The sequence below is a fragment of the Pelodiscus sinensis genome, chromosome 4, assembly GCF_052426305.1.
Source record: "Pelodiscus sinensis isolate ZL-2025 chromosome 4, ASM5242630v1, whole genome shotgun sequence".
Lineage (NCBI taxonomy): Eukaryota > Metazoa > Chordata > Testudines > Trionychidae > Pelodiscus > Pelodiscus sinensis.
The window spans coordinates 117,490,463-117,504,117 of NC_143055.1; the positions used below are offsets into that span (position 1 = coordinate 117,490,463).

Here is a 13,655-nt window from a genome sequence, read left to right on the forward strand (position 1 = left end):
CAGATAAATTAACCTGAGATTGACATAAGTGAGACTAAAATGTCAAAAGGTCAAAGCAAATGTCACGTGTGTGCCAAACCCTTTATTTACGTTGCACAAACCGTTCAATATTTTAATTCACCAGTAAGTTTTACTCCGGATAAGACTAATCCTAGGCTGGTAGTTTGGAGGTAAGCAATCATAGGACTTGCCAATTTCCTCCATGTCCTCACTTGAGGAAACTGCCCTCTATTCTATTTTCCAGAATAGATTGTTGTAGTACTTCCTTCAGGGAGCTGCTCTTTAAGATTAGAGAAAAACTTCAGCTGGTGAAAAAAGTTGCTCTCCATTTGTGACGTGATGCTGTTTGGAAGGAAGGCATTTTACATGATCAGCACAGTCTTCCAAATTCTTTCTTGGTGCAATCAAAGGTTCTTTTATCCCATATATCCTCAAATGGTTTGAATCCCATCATTTTCTCCTTAGTGACATTGAGACACTTGCTGAGGTGCTCAAACCAAGACACCATGGTGTCAGCCGACGGTCAAGGCAGTGTGTGTGTGTATGTTTCCGAGAAAAGGTTTAACGTCCGTGCCTTTACTGCTAGGACCGGGGTCCCATCGCAGAGGGTGGCCAGCAGACCAACAGACGCCCCGTTATATAGGAAGAGCTTTTTACATCTTAGATTTCAGCTGCTAGAATTCATAATTCCTTCGCAGCGGGCAGCCTTGGGGAAAGACTGAAAGATGCCCCAGTGGATCCTGTCACCTGGGAGTGACACAGATCCAAACGCCCAAGCTCTTCCTATAACTGTCCCTTTAGACCGGCTGAAGTTCTTTTAAATTGTGCTTGGTTCTATTACAGCAACTGAAGGAGTCAGGTTAAAACTTAGACAGTTATAGGTTTATTAAAGAAGCTTATAAATCATATGGTTACAATGGCTATTGCTCTATTTCTTAACTACTAGCAAAATATAGATACTGCTAGCAAAATATGGATCTTAAAAATGGTTACAAAGAAGATATAGAAAAATAGAAATAATGGTACCAAGTAACAGCTTACTCTTTCTATGTGTACACTTAAGATAGAGGACCACATCCAGGTACAATTTTTACCCCCTTCTGTGCCTCTCGACTCCAGCATGTCAGGCCAGGGCCGGTCCCTCAATTCCTAGGAAAGACGAAAATACGAGGTGGGTGTCCCCATAGAACCTCGGGAGGTCAAACACCTAACCCGACCAGCAGGTAGAGGATAGAATGACACTCAAAGTGAGTGTGTGCTGGGCCCATCTTATATACTCATGGGGTCACGTATTTCTCTTTCTTATCTGTAATGCCAATTGATGCTGGTCTGTCTGCTGTGAGACCAGTTCTTACAAGGGAGTTGTGAACTTAATTTACACTCGTAAGAGAGATTTCAGATGATTAAATTGGAAGTACAGGACATTGTTTTCTCAGTGGGAAATTCCCCTTCCAGGGACTGTGTGTGTTCGAATCAACATAGGTGCCAGCCGCAGCCTCGAGGCCAGCTTATTGACTTAGCTGCTTTCTATCCACATATCTGTTTTTTTTTCAGCTTCTCAGGATCAGATGAGCCAGCATAGACTATGCTGATATTATTGCTCCTTCTCTGCCCTGTGCTTCAGAGAGGCAAATAAGATGGTTGATATGGGGTTAGTCTGTCTGGCCACACATGGGCTAAAAGAAGACGGGACTCCAAGGGAGACAGGGGAGAAATAGAGACAGGCTCTTTTCAGTAAGGAGTCTTGCATTTTGCAAACTGTTTCTCCACCAGAGTCTGATTCTGTTGACTATCACGTTATGCAGTATAACTTTGGTATCCCTAAAGCATTTTCACAGAAGGAGAGGAAAGAGGTGGATGGAAGTGGGGAGGGAGGGACGCGGGGGGGCAGAGAATTGGTTTTGAAGAGATTTAGGGATTTGTGCTCTAGTTTTGAATTTTTATATTCGCACAAATAAAATTTATAGTGTCTACATTCTCCATACATACCTAGAATTTTGAATAGATTATTTTAAAATAAAACAAACACTACGAAGACTTAAACATTACAAATCCATTTACATCTTAAAATATATGAAAATCAGGCTTACTTGCCAAATGTTCCAAGTTCAAGATGCTGGATTTCCCATGTAACAGTTGTAGACATCATACACACTCAAACCAGTGAGGCAGTCGGGCAAGAAAATACTTTCCAAAACATTTTTAATGTTCATGATACAAAGCCATCAATGATGACTCCTGTACATTAGCCAATGTCTGTTAGCCAATATGCCTGACTGCAGCCCATCTGCACTATTAGCATTGTGATTGAATATTAGAGATGCAGGATGTGTTAAAGAAACTGGGAACCAAGATATCAGAGCTCTGTTCTTGGATATTCCACTTAGTCTAATGCCTTGTGCAGATCATTTAACTTTTTGTTCCTTAATTTGTTAGGTGAACTGACCCTCCCTCCCCCAGGTTATTATATGGTTTAATTAAAGGTGTACCATACTTTGGGAACATATGTGAAGAAAAATGTGACATATACATTATGGCTACGTCTAGACTGGCATGATTTTCCGCAAATGCTTTTAACGGAAAACTTTTCCGTTAAAAGCATTTGCGGAAAAGAGCGTCTAGATCGGCACGGATGCTTTTCTGCAAAAGCACTTTTTGCGGAAAAGCGTCCGTGCCAATCTAAACGTGCTTTTCAGCAAAAAAGCCCCGATCGCCATTTTTGCGATCAGGGCTTTTTTGCGCAATACAAATCTGAGCTGTTTACACTGGCCCTTTTGCGCAAAAGCTTTGCGCAAAAGGACTTTTGTCCGAATGGGAGCAGCATGGTATTTCCGCAAGAAGCACTGATTTCAGACAGTAGGAAGTCAGTGTTCTTGCAGAAATTCAACGGACAGTGTAGACAGCTGGCAAGCTTTTGCTTTTGCGGAAAAACTTGCCTGTCTAGACACAGCCTAAGGGTATGTGTACACAGCAGGGCAAAAGTCAAATTAAGTCAAATCATGTGTAGCTGAAGTTAAAATAGCTTAATTCAGCTTTTGGCGTGGTCTATGCAGCAGGAAATTGAAAGAACAACACTGTAAAATGAGGGTTACAGGAGTCAGAGTAAGAAGTCCTCCATCTCGACATTATGTCAAAATAATGGCTTGCTGTGTAGATGCACATTTTGTTATTTTGAAATAATGTCAGTTATTCCGAAATAATACTGATGTGTAGACGTGTCCTAACATATTACCATATTACTATGACTCTTATATTGGATTTCAGATTACATAAGACATTGGGTAAAGTACAGGAAAGTTTTACAGACGTCCCATTTGGGGCTAGATCCTGCAAACCCTCTGCATGGAACTCCCATTGAGTCAGTGAAAGATCTGTGAACACAGAAGCAGACACTGGGAATGCTTCCTAATGGTCATGAATTGTTTTAGCAATAGAAGTAAAAGTAAAGAGAGAGAAAGGGGAGATTGGACATATAGTGGTGACTGTCACTAGAAAATCTAAGCCTAGAAAAGCAGTTGGGTCGAAACCTGAAAATGCCACTTTGGCCAAGAGTTGGATCCTGAGTCCCTGCCTACGGATGACTCAAGGCTTTCATTAAGGACACTTAGTGAAGGAGATAACTACATCATTCCACCTGCACTATGTACAAAAACAGTTGCATAATTTTCACATGTACAACTAATTAATTTAACACTACTAAAAGATATTGATTTTGTCATGAGATCAACCAGCTACAGAATATTTGATGACTATGGGGAAATTTACTCCACAGGAAATAATTAATATTCATTCTCAAAATGTTTCTAGGCACAGAACTGTGAAATATGTCATGTTGTATCACAAACCTAAGTAAGTATGAAGTTTAATGAATAATTTTGGTGTACAGGCCACACAGTCCCTCTTCCACAGTAATGCAAGTGTGTGTGTCAGATTCAAAGTTCATATGTGAGGAGTGTGTTTCTCCGTGCTTCTCTGATGTTGCTGCCTCATTTTGATCTCCTGTGGTTTGGCAAATTCTCTGGTTTGGCATCAGTCAGGTCTCGAGGGTTCCAGACTAGTGAGATTCAACCTGTAATATAAATAAAACAAGGCAGTCAGAACAATACCACCTTGGCATGAAACAAGATCAAAATTAAATACACCAACTTGTTTTTCAATCATTTCAAAACTTATCAGCTGAAGACATAAAAAATCATAATACAAAACATTTTGATACAGATGAAAGAGCATTTTTGATGTAACACTGATTATTGAAAAATTGTCTGCCAGCTCTCGTTAAAACTAGTCTGCCACAGACCTTACCTATAAAGAGACGATTGACATTTTCAGAACTTACCCCCATAGAAATTATGTACTGCACGTTCATTCCTACCCCTGCATTTCAAACTGCCTAGCTTAAGAGTAGCAGCATTAAAAACTGTTTCAGTTTAGTCTCCCCAGTAAGTCCTTGATAAAGCAAAGCTATGATGCTACATAATCATTAAAAGACTTTCTGCTCTAATCGGTTTCACAGCTGTAGTAATAAGAATGCATCAGCTGAAGTGAACTGCTTTTACCACTGATACAGGCCAACAATTAAGAATTACATTAGTTAAGTGGTTGTCATGCTATATTTCCTCATTTACATCTGCAATAGTTTGTATTGCAGTTCACACAGGTCTTTAAATATTAGAAGAATTTAGAAAATTACAGACATTAGTAGAGAGATACAGCAGCAGTGTGGTGCACATTTCTAAAATATTAATTTCATTCATACTAGACCAATCCTATGTATCTCAAACTGTGTTTGTACAGATTACCTTTCTAGCACACAAATATTATATCTGCAGAAACAGTTCATACCGTATAGCAAAACTTCATATTGTTGATTGCTATAAATTATAGAATATTGAAAATAGGGTGGAGAAAGCACAGAAGCCAAATTTTCATGCATAATATACAAAAGAATGTACACGCATTTCTACACTTAATTTTGTGACTATATCAGGGCCGAGTTGAGAATGCTGACGCCTGAAATCAGGCCTACAATCTGACAAACTACTCCTTCAAGAGAAGAAATAGTACAAACTATCCAAAGGGAAACAACAGCATGTCTTCTCTCCTCTCATAATTGTAGATAATCTTCTGATTCAAAGTATAGTGAGAAGGGTTGGCTGCTCACTGACCCCAAGGAGGAGGAACCCCTCTCTGATCTTGGGTGGGCTGAGACAGAGCCTGCCCCTTTAAGTCCACAGAGACCTAGGGGAGGGGCAGGAAGTATAAAAGATGAGCCCAGAAGCTCAGTAGGCAGCAGCTGTCATTGGGAGCAGAGACTTACCCTGAAGACGCTGAGGAGCTGGCCAAGGTGGATGACTAGCTCAGGTCACCAGGCCCAGGCCTTCAGGAGGAGACCCTTTTCTCTCTACGCCTAAACTTGGACTATACAGACCCTGTGAACCCGCCACTGCCTGGCACACACCTTTAAGGTGTGTCAGCATGCTCAGGAACAGATTCCTTACTGACCCCAGTGGACACCAAGGCTGCCACTGCTAAGGCCCGGGGCCAGGACGCGGTGGAGTAGGGAGGGCATGTGTCCCCCCTGCTACCTCTGTACTGGGTGGCAGTCTCTCCTTTCCCACTTGTGCTGTGAAAACTGTTTGTTTGCCTGCCCTGCCCTGAACCAGGGTCTGGGTGCCATTTGACTTTGAGAGCTGTTTGTTTACTGGCCCACCCTCTGGCCCCTGGTCTTAAAGGGGCCGCCAGGCAAGGAAGTACAAGCCTGAGCATTGGGCTCAGTACTATGTGAGAACTCTTACACAGACTCTAAGGGAGCTCCTTAGAGAGTACTTCAGATTAAAGACAAAAAGTTTGGAAAATAGCATCTACATCCATGAAACATGAAAATCTACAACGTGGAATTTTGCTTAATTAATTAAGATGATCCAAGAATGATAAGACTTTTATTTTAAAAAAGCAAGCAAAGGACAAAAACATTACTCCCCCTTGTGTCTCACAAGCAAAGATATTATTGAAAAAGAGCATGTACATATCTGTGTAGAATAGAGTTTGAAATTGCCTTGCCCAGAGTTATAATTCATTTTAATTCTCCTTGGGAAGACCAATGCAAACGAACACTGCAGAATGTTAGGAGTTCATCTTTACATGCAGGACAGGAAATTATAAAAGCTGCAATTTTAACTTCTGAACGGGATTAAAAAGTTGACGTAGTAGTTCATGTGATTTTTTTGTAGTGGTCAATTTTGCCCATCTTAACTCAGTATTACTTTTCAGCAGTTTTGGCAGGACAATGCATGCTTTATTGCCATACACTCTCTCTCTGCCGCCCCTCTCCTCATTTCTCTCTCCGAATACTATAAAAAGTCTTTTTAATGCACCATAAACATGGGAGCTTTGCCTGGTTTGGATTAGGTACTATGACAGCAAAATGTCTGTAATTGTACATTTCATTTGTTTTCTTTGGTCACGAGTCAGCTAATCTGCTGTAGAACTTCAAAGTATTTTCAGGCCAGAATTCCTTAGCTTTAGTATTAAGCAAATTCAAGCAGCCCAGTAAACGTGCAAAGCTATGGAAATGCAGCTCTTCCAAATGCCTTTTCAACAGAGCTGGCCAGAAACAGGAGATTCTGAGTTGCCAACATTTCATTCCATATGGGGATTTCTGACAAAATGGAGCAATCTGTTTCACTGACCTGCACTCCTGCCAACCAGGCAGTTCAGGACCTGGGAAGCTCAGAGAATGGAAACTTGGGAAGCAACCAAGCAGTGCCTCTGCTAGCACAATAGCCAGGACCCTGACTTGTTTCCTGCCAGTGTGGCCAGCAGGCTGTCAGTACATCAGTCAGGATGATCAGCCTTTCAGTCTATTTGGTTTCCATCAAAAGGTATCAATGGAATCGACACTTCTAACATTTCAATTCCGTAAGATCAGCATTTTCCAACCAAAAACCATTGCACTGGTAAAATCTTTACCCAGCACTCCTCTTCAGCAGGAGAGCGGTGTATGCTCAGGACAAGCCTATATCCCAAAAGGGAGAAAGAGTGAGTGTGAGGCATCGGATCCTGATGAGCTTCTATGTTAGAGTCCCACAACTATTCCTCTATGCAAATTTTGCTTAACACTTGCATAGCACTTCATTTTTGATATGCTGTACAAAGTGGGCTTCCAGGCATAAAGATTTAGGGACAAATCCTGAGAGAAGCAGAAACCTGCAACTCCCTGTAATCTCAGTTGAATTAGAGGTAGCCAGTGCCTCTCAGATTTGGCCTGGAATCATCACATATGCAGACACAGCAAGCAATAGGCACCTCACCTTGTCAGCCTACCCCCTCTTGGCTGCCAGACTCCCTTCCTTGCATGAAACCTCTCTGAGCTCCATGGTAAATCCACCCTGACAGCCTGGCAGTCCTGCTGAGACCTGCCTCCTTCCTACTGGTGATCAGACAAGAACTTGCAGCAGGCGAAAGCATTTTACATAATGGGAGAATGTTACAGGAAGGAAGATAAATCCAAGAGTGGGCAGATATTCCTGTTTGGCACATGCACTACACTATATTTTTAAACTGGCTCTGCCTCCCCAGCAGTCAAAAGACCGTTCCCTTCTCCTCAGATGGTGCCTCTCAGCAACCTCCAAAACCTCCCCGGGAAATATTCATGCCCCACTTGGAAGTGACCCAATTCACAATAGGTTACATCCATCAGGGAACTCCTTAGCTCATAAAGGGCTGAAAATATTGCCCGATCAGGAGGGTGGAATTGGAGTTTTGGCTGAAGAAAAGCTGGGGGTGGTTTGGATCCAGACTCCGTGGTATTTGAACCAAAAAAGTTGAGGGTTTGATTGGAAGATTAGGGTAAAATGATCTTGTTTTGACTCATCCCTAATTAAAATTATCAACCAGTGCTAGAGCAATGCAGTTTAAAAGTAGTGAAAAATGCGGCTAACTGCAACTATAGCCTCTCAAGCTATTTGGTTTTACCTGAAGTCATATCTAGACAGGAATTTTTCATCTGACTTCATCTTTATAATTCGTTGAACCAAAATCCCAGATCCACACACTCCCCAATTGTAGGGCAACTGCAATTTGGAAATTAATTTCTATTAAGCAATTTGAACTCACCGCCATTCATCCCAATTTAAATAGGCACAGCGATTGAAATCTGGAAAGACAGAATCTCTTTGGTCTAGATCTTGCAGAACTTGGGAAGCAAACTTGGCAGGAAAGAGTCAGATTTAAACATACAATTCAAAGGATAGAATTGACAATATTTCAATCACTAGCAGAAACATACTCAATTCAAGAGCCACAGTGCCACCTAATAGACCTTTTCAAAACATTTACAAATTCCTGGATGTGAAATACATTGAAAAGGCATGTGTGCCAGAATGTCTTTGAATCATAATGCTAGTAACATCTGCAGCATACTATGTGAACAACTATAGTTCAATTTCAATGTATAGGCACTTCATAGAAGCAGCACAAGATAGTTTTATTTCATTCACTGTGAAATTTTTACCGTCTCTTCATAGGGAATGCTCAGAGGCTGGAAGTGTGCTTAAAAGGTCCAGAGGCAAACTGTTGAGTGGGAAATTGTAGTGATGAAAATGTATTCTGCTGTAATGAAACAGATGAATCAGATTAAACAGAGATTTAGTGCCCCAAAGATCTTTTCTAGGGTTGGTTTTGTTCAACATCATTAATGACCTGGATGAGGGGATGGATTGCAACCCTCAGCAAGTTTGCAGATGACACTATGCTAGGGGGAGAGGTAGATATGCTGGAGGGCAGGGATATGGTCCAGAATGACCTAGACAAATTAGAAGATTGGGCCAAAAGAAATCTGATGCGGTTCAACAAGGACAAGTGTAGAGTCCTGCACTTGGGACAGAAGAATCCCAAGCATTGTTACAGGCTGGGGATCGACTGGTTAAGTAGCAGTTCTGCAGAAAAGGACCTGGGAATTACAGTGGATGAGAAGCTGGATATGAGTCAAAAGTGTGCCCTTGTAGTCAAGAGGACTAGTGGCATATTAGGGTGCATTAGGAGGAGCATTGCCAACAGATCCAGAGAAGTGATTATTCCCCTTTATTTGGCTTTGGTGAGACCACACCTGGAGTAGTGTGTCCAGTTCTGGGCCCCCCACTATAGAAAGGATGTGGATGCATTGGAGAGGGTCCAGCGGAGAACAACCAAAATGATTAGGGGGCTGGAGCACATGACTTATGAGGAGAGACTGAGGGTATGTCTACACTACCCCGCTAGTTCGAACTAGCGGGGTAATGTATGCATACCGAACTTGCTAATGAAGCCCGGGATTTGAATTTCCCGGGCTTCATTAGCATAAAGCCGGCACCGCCATTTTTAAAAGCCGGCTAGTGCGAACCCCGTGCCGCGCGGCTACACGCGGCACGGGCTAGATAGTTTGAACTACGTAGCCATTCCGAACTATCTGTACTCCTCGTTCCACGTGGAATGAGGAGTACAGATAGTTCGGAATGGCTACGTAGTTCGAACTATCTAGCCCGTGCCGCGTGTAGCCGCGCGGCACGGGGTTCGCACTAGCCGGCTTTTAAAAATGGCGGCGCCGGCTTTATGCTAATGAAGCCCGGGAAATTCAAATCCCGGGCTTCATTAGCAAGTTCGGTATGCATACATTACCCCGCTAGTTCGAACTAGCGGGGTAGTGTAGACATACCCTGAGGGATTTGGGTTTGTTTAGTCTGAAGAAGAGAGGAGTGAGGGGGATTTGATAGCAGCCTTCAACTTCCTGAAGGGAGGTTCCAAAGAGGATGGAGAGAGGCTGTTCTCAGTAGTGACGGATGGCAGAACAAGGAGCAATGGTCTCAAGTTACATTGGGAGAGGTCTAGGTTGGATATTAGGAAAATCTATTTCACTAGGAGAGTGGTGAAGCACTGGAATGGGTTACCTAGGGAGGTGGTGGAATCTCCATCCCTAGAGGTTTTTAAGTCTCGGCTTGACAATGCCCTGGCTGGGATGATTTAGTTGGGATTGGTACTGCCTTGGGCAGCGGGCTGGACTTGATGACCTCCTGAGGTCTCTTCCACCTCTATGATTCTATGATCTGTCAGCAGAAGGCAAGCAATGATTTTTCAGGAGATGTTCATCCTTTTTCCTCAATGGATCTTGCTAGAATGGGATAAAATAGCTTCACATGACACCAGTCGGTCTCATGGGGAACAGTCACTTTGAAAAGAAACACTCACTATAGTTTGTGTGTGTTATGATAATATCTGAAGGGCTCAACTTCAATCAGTTGTACTATGTGTTTTAAAGGGTAATTCCCACCCAAACAAGGTTATGTTTTACATACACAAGTCAGACAGGGTGTGAAAAAGGTGATCAAACCCTTTTTTTACAGGAGGAGAACTATGGCATGGGGAGATGAAGTGACCTGACCATTGTCACATGGGAATTGTATTGCAGAGACAAAAACTGAGCCCAGCTCTCTTGAGTCTCAGTCAAATCCCTTCACCACAAGCCAATTCTTCCTCTCTATTGGCTTTCTAAGATACTGTTCTAAAATTAAATATCCTTCCATTTACCCTTTCCAACAAACTCCCTCTTGAAAATGTTTCTGACATCAGACACTAAACCTTTGTTTTCCATGGCTCAGTTTAAGCAAACATTCATGTAACTGCAAAGAAACAGATTCTGTATTTGATTTTGGGAAGGATGGGATTGTCATTTCAACAGACAGACAAACACAGCAAACAATGCTGAATCTAATGGATTGTCAGTTTCTCGACAACCCAAATGCCAACTGGGGAATGGCTAGGCTGCTGGATTGTACCATATCTCAATGAAAGCTTGACCACTGACCCATGGCTGGCTTGGATGCCAGCAGCACTATCAACTCTTAAGGGAGTCAAAAAGGGATAGAGAGGGAACAGTTCACATAAGCCTGAAGAAGGGAGGAGGAAGGTGAATCACTCATGGGAACACAGCTGAAATGAAGGGTGAGAATCCATATGGAAAAGAAGAAATGGGGAAGAGTGGTGAAGGGAAAGAGGACTCAGGAAGAGGAGAACAATGAGACAGAAGGGAAAGAGAAGAAATAAGAACAGTCTTGGAGGGTATGTCTACACTACCCCGCTAGTTCGAACTAGGAGGGTAATGTAGGCATACCGCACTTGCAAATGAAGCCCGGGATTTGAATTTCCCGGGCTTCATTTGCATAAGCGGGGAGCCGCCATTTTTAAAACCCCGCTGGTTCGAACCCCATCCACGAGGTGTACCGGTAGTTCGGAATAGGAATCCTAGTCCGAACTACCTAGTTCGAGCCCCCTGTAGCCGCGCTGTATGGGGTTCGAACCAGCGGGGTTTTAAAAATGGCGGCTCTCTGCTTATGCAAATGAAGCCCGGAAAATTCAAATCCCGGGCTTCATTTGCAAGTGCGGTATGCCTACATTACCCCGCTAGTTCGAACTAGGAGGGTAGTGTAGACATACCCGAAGAGATACCTTTTCAGTCCCCCCTCTTGGTCAATAGCAGGAAGGAGGGGAAACTATTTTAAAAAGTCTAGCCCAGAAAGGGAACCGGCTCTCCAGGGATCCAACCATAGGAGGCAGCTTGAAAACTAGGGGGCTGTTGAGTGGCCCAGGGTCTGTTGGAGAGCAGGGGCACATCAGCAGGGGCTGCAGCAACAGTAACATTGCCTGTGAGAAAAGGCTGAGGAGTTGTAACTGTGGCAAGAGAGGAGCCATTGGCCAGGAGTCATGTGGCTCCTGAATGGCCACACAGCTTACAGGGAACACTGGCAGTGACTCGTCAGAGGAAAAAGGCATTTCACTTTTACACCGGGAATTTGAAAATATACCAGGGGAATTTAAACTTTTATAGCTGTACCCCTGCCCAATTATATGGAATAATTAAATGTGTGTTACATAGCCCTAATCAAGTCACTATTATTCTGAGAGAGAAAACTGTAAAACAATTTGAGCATCTGCCACACACACTGGTTTCATATACTACACAAGTTCTAAAGAAGGATCCCTCATGAAATATTAGACCTTTACAATGATTTATAAGCATGATCGTGTTTATTTTGTGAAGTATCAAAATACACCCGGTAGCTCTGCCCTGGAGAAGAGATTGGTTATTCCTATCAAACACATACAGTGCATATTCTTACTTTTATCATATATACAAATACAGGAATCATGGACAGGATAGGAAAATATAATATTTTCTGCTTTTCCCTTTTCCCCCATTTATTACATAAGATCATATTTGGAGGACTATATGATGCTGCTGGTTCAGAACAATCACTTATATTCAAATGTTAGGTGTTAATATTTTCTCTTGTCTTTCTTCACTGAAACTTCTTAATCCACATTTGCTCATTTCCAGGGGTCTGTCATCCAGTTTATGTCTGATTATTATGGATGGGGACATTATCTGTCACATATTTTATGGAAAGATCTATTCCTCTTGAATTCTAATTTAAAAATAGGGGAAAACATCTGCAATAAAACTATCCAAAAGGGATCGGTTTTGTATTTACACTACTAATGAAAAATGCACCCATGTCATACACCCCAAAAAAGCCATACTTCAGCAAATTTAGAGCTCCAAAATGAGCCACTTTTCCAAGAAAAATTAGGTTGTCTGAGCAAAAGTGCTTAACAAATGTGAAGCTTGACATCCCCCATGGTGACAATGTGAAAAAAAAAACAGTTAATGGGCCTCTGTGAGTAAACAGAATTTGAGGGTCTATAACAGGGGTGTCCAAATCATGGCTTGAGAGCTGTAGCTCGTGAAGCCCCTCATGCTCCTCCACATCCTTTGCCTACTGGGAGAGGGGTGACTTGGGGTTTCTGCCCTGTATCAGGGTGGTGGGGCTAGGAGCTCCTGCCAGACACCGCTGGTGCCTGCTGAGAGAGATGGCCCCTCCAACAGTATGAGTCATGCTTCCTTCCTTCCTTCCGGCATGCCTCTCCCCTTAGTCTCAGCAAACCCTCCTTGCAGCTTCCAGATTATAGCTCCACGTGGAGAGACAGAAGCAAAAGCATGACTCCTCCTGCAGTCTCCAGATGTTTTCCAGCTCATTCCCTTCATAGCCACAGCTCCCATCATGTCTGTTTGAGCAGCTGCCATGCAGCGAGGAAGCCCAGCAGCACCTTATGACAAAATGGGGCCAGCAAACCCTGGCAAAAGTCAGCAGGGACATGTGACACCATGCCCCCCCTCTCCCCCCCAACACACACACTGCCTTCTACTCAGCAGGGAGGTCTCTTGGGACTTCAGGTCTACAGGGCATGCCTATCTGGGCTCAGGGCTGCAGCAGAGTGGGGCTGAAGCCCAGCTGTCACCACCCCAAGGTTTGGCAGACACACTGTGTGTCTCAAACTTCTGAGGACTGTCATATGAGGCTGGGACAATTGGGAAGTTTGGCCACTCCTGTGCTATACTTTTCCTGAAACTAACAAAACAAACAGGATTTTGTACTTATAAAGTTGATAAACCAGTAATAAGCCATATTTCCTGTGTCTCAGTCTTCATTCTCAACTGTCAAGGCGGCAACGTTCTGTATGATTTATGTTCTTTTGTTGTAATTGAATTTTCTAAAGCTATTGACTCATTTGAAATTCGTAGGGTAAAACAATGGTTTGCGACCTTTTTTCATTTGTAGACACCC

The 13,655-nt window shown here is 42.9% G+C and overlaps 1 protein-coding gene across 1 annotated transcript in view; it reads left to right on the top strand.

The window, feature by feature from the left end:
• HPGDS (hematopoietic prostaglandin D synthase) overlaps window positions 1-13,655 on the top strand; it is a 69,329-nt gene that overhangs the window by 28,657 nt on the left and 27,017 nt on the right. The gene's annotated exons all lie outside the window — the stretch shown is intronic.